Genomic DNA, 10,362 nt, shown 5'->3' with positions numbered 1-10,362 from the left:
AGGAAGACGGCTTCCCATCCAAGATTTACTTCCTGGAGAAGGGAAAGCCCCCCAGGTGATGCCAGGGCAGATCCGGAGTGTTTGGGGAAAGGGGCCAAGGCCAGATGGAGTGTGGTGCCCGTGCCTTCAGATCCTCTGCCTGAAGACCCATCTGCTTGGGGAAGGGGCTTCTCCTTGGACTGCCCCTCCCAGAACCCCCCACCAACCACATAGAGAACACACAACAGCCCAAGAAGGCTCCTCCTCCTTCCATGCCCTGGAGGCTTTAGCCTGTAGTATTTGGGGACAAGGGACCAAGGCCAGATCTTATGTTTGTATCCTGGAACTCCCTGTTGACCTCTCCATGAATTTTCCTTAGGCCAGGAATCCTCAGAGGTCCTCTTGCCAGTTCCTTCCTCTCAAACAGAGCCTGCAGCAGCTGGGACTCCTTGCCAGTCCTTCTGGGCATGGGAACGTTCCTTCTGATTTGGACCTACTGCCCCTCCCAGAACCCCCCACCAGCAAAGGGAGCAGCGGTCCAAGCAGGCACCCCCCTCCTGGATCTGGAAGGTCTAGCCTGCAGCATTTGGGGAGAAGAGACTACACTCAGGTTGAAAGGGTCTTTGAGTGAAATTTGCAAATGCTAAGCAAGGGGCTTTGAATGAAATTAACAGCAAAAGAGAAATATACCCTTTCTCTGTAGAAAAGGAGCAACAGGGAAGAAAATGTATTTAAGAAACAAGATGTGACATGTAGAGGTCATACAACGTTCAAGCCTACATAGGAAGTAGTTGTGTTGTGGTTAAGCCAAAGGTTGTGGTTAAGCACAGAGTCTGCAGATACAAGAAGGTACTTTCCATCAAAAGGTCAAGGGAGAGGGGCTGGAAAGAGAGTACTTTCCATGACCAAATTTTTTTCTTGTTTATTTGAGGGTATATAATGGTGTACAAAAGCCAAGGGGGCACGGCAGTCACTTGAAGGGTAGCATCTGCGTATGCTGCCAGGCTGGCCGTCTTCTTTATGAAGAAACTAAAATAAACCTTGTTTTTTGATCTTTTTTTGGGACTGTCTCCTTCCTTACGTGCTCCCATGATGTGGACCTAAGAAGACCCAGTTTAGGGTCTCTAACAAGGTCTTTAGGGTTTAGGTGCCTTCCTCCCCTGGTGACTTATGGCCAACTCTTACATTGTATAGGTTTTCCTCAGGGTTTGTCAGTGTCTTCCCCTGAAATGGAGCCCAAACCAGCCAGAGCTCATTGGTAGTCTCCTATTCAAATACTTTCCAGAGCTGAGCCTGCTTTGGATCAACCTGTGCCTTCAAGGTGCCTGCCAACTTATACTTCACTTAGGCGATCCCTCGCTTTCCGAGGATGATTGTCTTCCGATATTCTTGTGGGTCCGTATGTGGCTGTGGAGCCCTATTTTTGCTCTGCATCTTCTCCCGCAGTGAGGGCATTGGTTTCCAGGTGGAAGGCGGTCACGGCCGGGGTTGGCTTGATGCGCCTTCCTCTTGGCACGTTTCTCTTTTTCACCCTCCACTCGTGCCTCCTCAAATTCTGCAGCACTGCTGGTCACAGCTGCCCTCCAGCTGGAGCGCTCAAGGGCCAGGGCTTCCCAGTTCTCTGTGTCTATGCCAGGCCAACTCATAGGGACCCTGTGAATTTTGTAGAGTTTTCTTAAGGCGAGGGTCCCTCAGTTTTCCCAGTTCCTTCCTTTGAATCAGAGTCATAACAGCACCTGAGATTCCTTGAGTGTTTCCCACCCAAGCACTAACCTGGGTGGTCCCTGCTTAGCTTCCAAGACCAGGTGGGCTGATGCCTTTAGGGGATTTCCACCCTCAAAGGGCAGCTAAACTGTACTAGTCTAAACCAAGGGTCTCTCATACAAAGACGAAGCAGGGCTGACTCCACTGGGAACTTTTCCTCAAGAGTCTTGTGCATTCAATGTACTTCTCTATCTCTGCCCAGTCCAGAAAATCTCCTCAGGTGATGGACACATCAAAACCAATTTAAACCACACAGGGCCAAAAAAGGAACAATGGGTTGTTGCAGGTTTTTTCGGGCTGTATGGCCATGGTCTAGAGGCATTCTCTCCTGACGTTTCGCCTGCATCTATGACAAGCATCCTCAGAGGTAGTGAGGTCTGTTGGAAGTAGGAAAAAGGGTTTATATATCTGTGGAATAATGACCAGGGCGGGGCAATGGACTCTTGTCTGCTGGAGCTAGGTGTGAATGTTTAAACTGACCATCTTGATTAGCATATAATGGCCTGACAGTGCCTCTAGCATTCTCTCCTGACGTTTCGCCTGCATCTGTGGCAAGCATCCTCAGAGGGAGTGAGGTCTGTTGGAAGTAGGAAAAAGGGTTTATATATCTGTGGAATAATGACCAGGGTGGGGCAGTGGACTCTTGTCTGCTGGAGCTAGGTGTGAATGTTTAAACTGACCACCTTGATTAGCATATAATGGCCTGACAGTGCCTAGAGCAAACTTTTGTTGAGAGGTGATTAGATGCTAAGCAAGGTGGTCAGTTGAAACCACACCTAGCTCCAGCAGACAAGAGTCCTTTTTTCCCACCCTGGTCATTCCACAGATATATAAACCCCCTTTCCTAGTTCCAACATCAAGCAAAAAGTGGGTGCTAGAAACACTATCATACGAAAGCTGACTGGCACAACCTGGGGATCACAACCAGACACAGTGAAGGCATCTGCCCTTGCACTGTGCTACTCTGCTGCTGAGTATGCATGCCCAGTGTGGAACACATCTCACCACGCTAAAACAGTGGATGTGGCTCTTAATGAGACATGCCGCATTATCACGGGGTGCCTGTGCCCTCCACCACTGGAGAAATTACACTGCTTAGCCGGTATTGCACCACCTGACATCTGCCGGGAAGTTGCAGCCAATAGTGAAAGGACCGAGGCAGAGACATCTCCAGCTCATCCCCTGTTTGGGTATCAGCCAGCACACCAACGACTTAAATCTAGACATAGTTTTCTAAGATCTACAGAGACACTCGCTGGAACACCTCAGCAAGCGAGAGTCCAAAAGTGGCAGGCTCAAACCCAGCACCTCAACCAATGGCTGATACCAAATGAGAGACTCCCTCCTGGGCACACAGAAGACTGGGCGACTTGGAAGGCGCTGAACAGACTGCGCTCTGGCACCACGAGATGCAGAGCCAACCTTCAGAAATGGGGCCAAAAAGTAGAATCCTCGACATGCGAGTGTGGAGAAGAGCAAACCACTGACCACCTGCTGCAATGCAACCTGAGCCCTGCCACATGCACAAGGGAGGACCTTCTTGCAGCAACACCAGAGGCACTCCAAGGGGACAGATACTGGTCAAAGGACATTTAACCAACTACCAAACTCACAAGTTGTGTATTTTTCTGTCTGTTTGCTTGTTCTGTTAGAAATGTAATATATAATGGACTGGTTGCTCTGACACGACAAATAAATAAGTTCCAACAGACCTCACTACCTCTGAGGATGCCTGCCATAGATGCAGGCGAAACGTCAGGAGAGAATGCCTCTAGACCATGGCCATATAGCCCAAAAAAACCTACAATAACCCAGTGATTCCGGCCATGAAGGCCTTCGACAATACAAAAGGAACAATGTATCCCAGTTGTACCATTGTAAAAGGAGGCACTTCCTGCCAGATTCCTCCTTCCAGAGCCTGTGGTGGACCAACTTCTCCAAGACGCAGTGTTCTTCCTTCATCCGCTGGTAGGACATCCCAAACTGGGTGCCAAGGTCCCTCCAAACCCAAACAAGGATCCTGGCTGCAAGCCTTCCGCAAGAGCATGGCACACTTTTGGCACACCCACACTGACCAGTTGGTGCAAAGGGCTGGCCATTCAGCTCTGTGGTGGCTAGTTGATGGCTGGAGCTGATCCGGGTTAACACAGGCCAAGGACACCGCAATGTATCCTTGGAGCCCATTAACCAAATTTGCGGCTGGCTTTGAATCCTCCCCAGATTCCAGGGCAAGGTGTAATTTTGAGCCCATGGAAACAGTTGAGCTCATTCCGAGACAGAAGAGGCCACTAAAGGAGGGCGACTAAAATGATCAAGCCCTATGAGGAGCGGCTTAAGGAGCTGGGCATGTTTAGCCTGAAGAAGAGAAGGCTGAGAGGAGATATGATGAGAGCCATGTATAAATATGTGAGAGGAAGCCACAGGGAGGAGGAGGGAGCAAGCTTGTTTTCTGCTTCTTTGGAGACTAGGACGCAAGGAAACAATGGCTTCAAACTACAAGAGAGGAGATTCCATCTGAACATGAGGAAGAACTTCCTGACTGTGGAACTCTCTGCCTTCCCTGGAGTGTGGTGGAGGATCCTTCTTTGGAAGCTTTGAAACAGAGGCTGGATGGCCATCTGTCAGGGGTGATTTGAATGCACTATTCCTGCTTCTTGGCAGAATGGGGCTGGACTGGATGATGGCCCAGGAGGTCTCTTCCCACTCTTTGATTCTAGGATTCTATGATTCTAAGAGACCCACAAAGGCCATCAGGCCCAACCTCCATCTGCCAGAAAGGAAAGCACAAGCAAAACCCTCCCAACAGATGACCATCCAGTTTCAGACTGGAGATATTGACAAGCTGGAGAGATATTGACCAGCTGGAAAGTGTCCCGAGGAGGGCGACTAAAATGATCAAGGGTCTGGAGAACAAGCCCTATGAGGAGCGGCTTAAAGAGCTGGGCATGTTTAGCCTGCAGAAGAGAAGGCTGAGAGGAGACATGATAGCCATGTATAAATATGTGAGAGGAAGTCACAGGGAGGAGGAGGGAGCAGGCTTGTTTTCTGCTGCCCTGGAGACTAGGACGCAAGGGAGCAATGGCTTCAAACTACAAGAAAAGAGATTCCATCTGAACACGAGGAAGAACTTTCTGACTGTGAGCACCGTTCAGCAGTGGAACTCTCTGCCCCGGAGTGTGGTGGAGGCTCCTTCTTTGGAGGCTTTTAAACAGAGGCTGGGTGGTCATCTGTCAGGGGTGATTTGAATGCAATATTCCTGATTCTTGGCAGACTGGATGATGGCCCAGGAGGTCTCTTCCAACTCTTTGATTCTAGGATTCTAGGATTCTATGAAACTGTTTACACCAATGGTTCTCAACCTGGGGTCCCCAGATGTTTTTGGCCTAAAACTCCTAGAAATCCCAGCCAGTTTACCAGCTGTTAGGATTTCAGAAAGTTGAAGGCCAAAAACATCTGGAGACCCCAGGTTGAGAACCAGTGGTTTACACTGAGATCCCAAGCAGAATGGGAATAGTAATGCCTCCTTGTGATATGCCACGTGGCAGCTCCTTTTTGGAGGAGGAGGTGTTCCTCTGGAATCTCCTGAGAGGCAGGACCGGTTCTCAGGTGTCCACATGTTATTCAAACCCCGGGACCCCCAAGGGGAGCCCCAAACCCACAGCCATGGAAGGCCTCAAGAGCCAAGTCCAGGGCCAACTCACTCCAGAGGCTTTACTTGCAGCTCTCAAAACAAATGTTTATGAGACATGCCTCCATCAGTCACTGCTGCACCTGGAACATTCTCTCTCTCTTCTATTGTTTGAGTAAACACTCTGGAACAGATCATTCATTCGAGAGGCTTTCAATCATAGAATCCTAGAGTTGGAAGAGACCTCCTGGGCCATCCTCCAGTCCACCCCCATTCTGCCAAAAAGCAGGAATATTGCATTCAAATCACCCCTGACAGATGGCCATCCAGCCTCTGTCTAAGAGCCTCCATAGAAGGACTCCGGGGCAGAGAGTTCCACTGTTGAACGGCTCTCCCAGTCAGGAAGTTCTTCCTCGTGTTCAGACGGAATCTCCTCTCTTGTAGTTTGAAGCCATTGTTCCCTTGCGTCCTAGTCTCCAGGGAAGTGGAAAACAAGCTTGCTCCCTCCTCCCCCTCCCTGTGGCTTCCTCTCACATATTTATACATGGCTATCATCTCTCAGCCTTCTCTTCTTCAGGCTAAGCATGCCCAGCTCCTTCAGCCGCTCCTCATAGGGCTTGTTCTCCAGACCCTTGATCTGCTCCCTCCTCCTCCCTGTGGCTTCCTCTCACATATTTATACATGGCTATCATCTCTCAGCCTTCTCTTCTTCAGGCTAAGCATGCCCAGCTCCTTCAGCCGCTCCTCATAGGGCTTGTTCTCCAGACCCTTGATCTGCTCCCTCCTCCTCCCTGTGGCTTCCTCTCACATATTTATACATGGCTATCATCTCTCAGCCTTCTCTTCTTCAGGCTAAGCATGCCCAGCTCCTTCAGCCGCTCCTCATAGGGCTTGTTCTCCAGACCCTTGATCTGCTCCCTCCTCCTCCCTGTGGCTTCCTCTCTCATATTCATACATGGCTATCATATCTCCTCTCATCCTTCTCTTCCCTTTGTGAGATTGTGGTGGGGCATAACCAAAGTTTGTTTGGTTATCCTCACCTCTGAGGAAGCTTGCCATAGATGCAGGCGAAACGTCAGGAGAAATGCCTCTAGAACATGGCCCTATAGCCCGAAACAACCCACAAGAACTGAGTGATTCCAGCCATGAAAGCCTTCGACAATACAAAGTTTGTTATTATTTATTATTCTTGAAGGCTGCTTCTATTCTTATGAGACATGCCTACATCAGCCAGCCAGCCCACTTCATTGCTGCACCTGGGACATTATCTCTCTCTTCTGTTGTTTGAGTAAACACTCTGGAACAGATCATCCATTTGAGAGACCTTGAATGGTGATAGGGAGCACACCATGCCCCTATTAAAGCAGCCCCACTGGCTGCCAAGGAGTTTTGGACCCAAGTCAAGGGGCAGGTGGTTACCTATAAAGCCCTATACGCTTCAGGTCCAACCTATCTTTGAGACCGCACCTCTTTCTCCGAACCGGCACAGACTCTAAGATCTACTGGGGAGGCCCTCCTCTCAGTCCCACCTACATGCCAAGTACGGTTGGCCATCCTGAGTCCCCCTTGGGGGGTAGAGAAGAGACCGCACCTCTTTCTCTGAACCAGCACGGACACTACGATCTACCGGGGAGGCCCTTCCCTCGGTCCCACCTCTGTGTCAAGTGTGGTTGGTGGGGACGAGAGAGGGGGGGGCTTCCTTCTTGCTGGCGGCCCCCCAGCTTTGGGATGCCCAACCGAGGGAGAGCATGTTAGCCCCCACCCTCCAAGCTTCCATACACAACTGAAGGCATGGTTGTTTCAACAAGCCTTTGACCATGTTTAGATTCCTTTAATGAATAGAATTGAGGACCCCTTGATTCTGTCACCAGGCACTGAGATTGATGACTGTTGTTTTATACCTGCAGCTATTGATGTGTGTTTTGGAGGATTGTAGAGACAGAGGGTTTGTACATATTGTGTATATTGTGTTTATACTGTGGCTGCAACTAAAGAGACAAGCCTTCCTTTGGAAAGAACAGCTTTGCTTGTGTGTTCTTGTTCCTGAAGAAGGAGAAGACCTCTGCCACTCCCTGAAGGTCCCTGGAAAGTTAACAGGAGCTCATGGAGTCCCTTCCGCTCCATCAGGGCATTTGATGGCTTCACAGAATCCTTGACAAGAATTGCCTTGAATCGGAGTGATTGAAAGAGGAGAAGAACCAGGGACTCCAGAATGAGAACTGAGACCCCAAACGGACTCTGGACCCATAAGAAGGTCAAGGGAAGCCCCTCCAGGACTGAGACGTGGGCACCTGAAGGGACACGAAGAGAGAGAAACCCAAGGAGGAAGCAGGGATTTCAGGGCAAAAACGAGATCAGGTTTGCTCAACTGAACCTCCTTCCAAAGGAGACCTCCTCTTCCCATCACCCCAAAACGAGTCCAGACTCTTGAGGTGCAGGATGCTGGTCCATTTATTGGTAATGGAAGGAGAGTTGGGACCCTCATGAGTGGATCACGTGGGGATGACGCAGGGCAGGAAGTGGACTTGGATGGAACAGCAGAGGTGGGCAGAGGAGCTCCGGCCAGACTTCTCCAGTGGTCACTGTCCATGGATCCAGACCTCCTCCGAGGTCAGCCTGTGAAAAGGAGAAGGAATCAGAGGCAGGAGGAGGAAGGTGCAGAGATACTCCAGGCTGACTATTTCTGTCTTCCCAGAAGTGAGGGAGGTCTCTCCCTTCTTGATATCGAGCTCTTTTGGAGGGTCTCCCAGCAGGAGAGATCCCTGAAGACCGCTAAAGGGGTCTTTAAACCTCGGTGAGCAGCCAGCGAAAGCCAATCCAAAGAACGAAAAATATTAAGAATTAATCCCACCGGAGGCTGAAGAGGTTCAGTGATCGAGGCGTTTATTGTGATTCAGCTGAGATCAGATGCATTGCAGGAATCATTCCACTGCAAGCATGGTTTTACAGAATTTTCCAAGCATTTTTATAGTACACAGACAAAGGAAAACAGTTTCAAAAACTCCCGCCCGCCCTCTGTTAGCCGGCTTCGTGCTGATTGGCTGGCCGCGGAACAGCTGGGAGGAGGCTTGGCAGCATGCCTCGCCTCTGGACCAATCAGCGGGCTCTGCTGCCTCTGGGAGGCCAATCAGTGCCTTCCTAGCGCCTCGGAAGATGGACCAATCGGCAGCCAGGAGGCGGGACGAAGCCTGACAAAGACTGAGGAAAAGTCTTTGGGGCATCTGCCAGGCTGGAATGTGTGTGTCTTTGTTCTTACGCGGCGGGGAGTTAGATAGGAGAACAATGAGCTTCCTGGTCTGTGATGGGATTTGGGAGGAAGTATGAAAAGAAGCTTTCGGTGGCATTTGGACCTCAAAAGGGGATCAACAAAATACCTAAAAATGAGTCAATCAATCTTTCCTTCCTAAGTTTCTGTTGACCCTTCCCTGGCTTACTGTCTGCTCTGAAAGTATGCAAGGAGAAGGGATCAATCACGGGCCCATGCAAATGTAAATATGGACCGTTTCGGGAGGACAAAGGATTTCCTCCCTGTTACAGTAATCCTCAGGTCACATTCCTTTTGGGGCAAGGGTCAAAGAGGGGGAGCGGGGAGGGGAACCAGAGTACACTTCATATGATATTTCATTACATACATACATTTCATAAGGCAATCCCATCCCCATCCCAAGCAAAGTTTATTACAATATTGGATCTTTATTATAACGCAAACTGGAGATCTCATAGCCCTTTGGTAAAGGTGTGTGGAAACGGAGGCTGCTTGCATTTCAAGGCAAGCACCAGAAGGAAGTTCCTAAGCCAGGGATGTGGCAAACAGTTCAGTTCATGAAGCAGAGAGTCAATAAGAGAAGGCAGAAGTCCAGTGATGGGCGCTGGGTTGGGTAGTAGCAGAGTCCATAGTCCAGTGCATAAGTCAGAGAGTTCACAAAGAGGAAACAGGAACCCAGTTATATGCGCTGGGTCAGGCAGCAACAGAATCCATTGTCCGGTCCTTGGCGAACTATAAGTACTTGGGAGGGAAGAAGGAGATGCTCGGCATCATTCTCATTGCTGTAGACATCTTCCCTAACAAACTCCATGTCTTCCCTCCACCCTCCCCTTCCTCATCGGTCTTATCTTGGATACAAGGCCAAAACCTGTGAAGAGTTAGATGGTGATGACCAAAGTGCCTCTGTTTACGCAAGCAGATCCCTCTGTGATGGGGACTGACCCCCTGAGAGATGTTTCTTTGCCTTGTTTCCCCATCCGTCCTCTCACTGCTCTTCCAGAGAAGGGAGCTGGACGGGATCAGCGTTCAGGCAGGAAAGGGAGGGGTGGGGTCCCTGGAATGAGGCTGTCACCATCCACTCAGCCCTCTCCCTCCAAGGGTCGATGAGGATGACCGGGCCCAAGGGAATGGCACTCACCCTTAAACAGGATCAAGGCATTTCTTGGTCCATTCCCAGCTGCAGCACTTCTTGTTCCCGGGGCATTCGCTATCAGAGAAGCAAAGTATGGGTTGTGCAGAAAGTGGGCCAAATTTTGGAGCTGGGCATTTCCCGGGCTTCTCTGGAAGAGAGACAAACACAACAGCTGTGAGACACAATTCATAGATCAAGGCCTCCTTCAGGGTCAGACTGCGAAAGGAAGATAGAAAGATAATCAAGAGGCAGAAGGAAGGAAAGAAGGAAGGAAGGAAGAAGGAAGGAAGGAAGGAGAGAAGGAAGGAGGGAGAGAGGGAGGGAGGGAAGAACGAAGGAAGGAAGGAAGGAAGGAAGGAAGGAAGGAAGGAAGAAAGGAAAGAAGGGATGAAGGAAGGAAGGATGGATGGAGGGGGGGAGGGAGGGAAGGAAGGAAGGAAAGAGGGAGGGAGGGAAAGAAGGAAGGAAGGAAGGAAAGAAAGAAAGAAGGAAGGAAGGAGAGAGGGAAGGAAGGAGGAAAGGAAGGAGGGAGGGAGGGAGGGAGGGAGGGAAGGAAGGAAGGAAGGAAGGAAGGAAGGAAGGAAGGAAGGAAGG

At 50.1% G+C, this 10,362-nt stretch overlaps 1 long non-coding RNA gene across 1 annotated transcript; it reads right to left on the bottom strand.

Annotated features, from left to right (window-relative positions):
* Positions 1 to 7,804: 7,804 nt before the first annotated feature.
* Positions 7,805 to 9,913, bottom strand: LOC132772542 (uncharacterized). Its single transcript, XR_010909779.1, has 2 exons — positions 9,775 to 9,913; positions 7,805 to 7,987 (listed from the first exon to the last, which is right to left on the bottom strand). It is a non-coding gene; the product is annotated as an uncharacterized lncRNA (long non-coding RNA).
* Between the last annotated feature and the right edge of the window lie 449 nt (positions 9,914 to 10,362).

This window comes from Anolis sagrei, chromosome 4, assembly GCF_037176765.1.
Source record: "Anolis sagrei isolate rAnoSag1 chromosome 4, rAnoSag1.mat, whole genome shotgun sequence".
Classification (NCBI taxonomy): domain Eukaryota; kingdom Metazoa; phylum Chordata; class Lepidosauria; order Squamata; family Dactyloidae; genus Anolis; species Anolis sagrei.
This window is presented reverse-complemented; position numbering and strand designations above follow the sequence as displayed.